This window comes from Rhincodon typus, chromosome 36 (assembly GCF_021869965.1).
Source record: "Rhincodon typus isolate 14 chromosome 36, sRhiTyp1.1, whole genome shotgun sequence".
NCBI classification, from domain to species: Eukaryota; Metazoa; Chordata; class Chondrichthyes; order Orectolobiformes; family Rhincodontidae; genus Rhincodon; species Rhincodon typus.
In genome coordinates, this window is record NC_063367.1 from 12,379,203 (window position 1) to 12,379,972 (window position 770).

Sequence of the window (770 nt, forward strand, 5' to 3'; positions counted from 1 at the left end):
AACTGCCTCATTGCTACTTTTGGGATCGACTAGTCTGTAAAAAAGGGCTCAAATAAATGTACTGCAGATGCTGGAAATCTGAAGCAAATGCAGAGAATGCAGGAGAAACTCAGCAGGTCTGACTGTATCTGTGATGAGAGAAAAACAGAGTTAAATTTTGAGACCATTATGACTCTGTTTCTCTCTCCACAATTGCTGCTAGACCTGCTGAGTTTCTCCAGGATTCTCTGAGTTTGTTGTAAAAAAGAAGGCTACAGTTGGACAGCTTGATTTGCATCACATCCACAAACATCCACTCCCTCCACCATCGATGTTCAGTAGCAGCAGTGTGTATGATCTATAAGATGCACTGCAGAAATACACCAAACATCCTTAGACAGCACCTTCCAAACCCATAACCACTTCCATTTTGAGTGACAAGGGCAGCAGGTATGTGGGAACACCATTCCCTGCAAGTTCCCTTCCGAGCCACTCACCATCCTGACTTTGAAATATATTACCATTTCTTCAGTATCACTGGGTCAAAATCCTGGAATTCCCTCCCTAAGGAGATTGTGGGTCTACCTACAACACATGGGCTGCAGCGGTTTCAAAAAGCTCACCATTACCTTCCCAAGGGCAATAAGTGCTGGGCCTAGTCAATAACTCCCACATCCCACAAGCGAACAAAAAAGAGAAGCAATTCATTTGGAGATAGTAAGAACTGCAGATGCTGGAGTCAGAGATAACACTGTGGAGCTGGAGGAACACAGCAGGCCAGGCAGCATCAG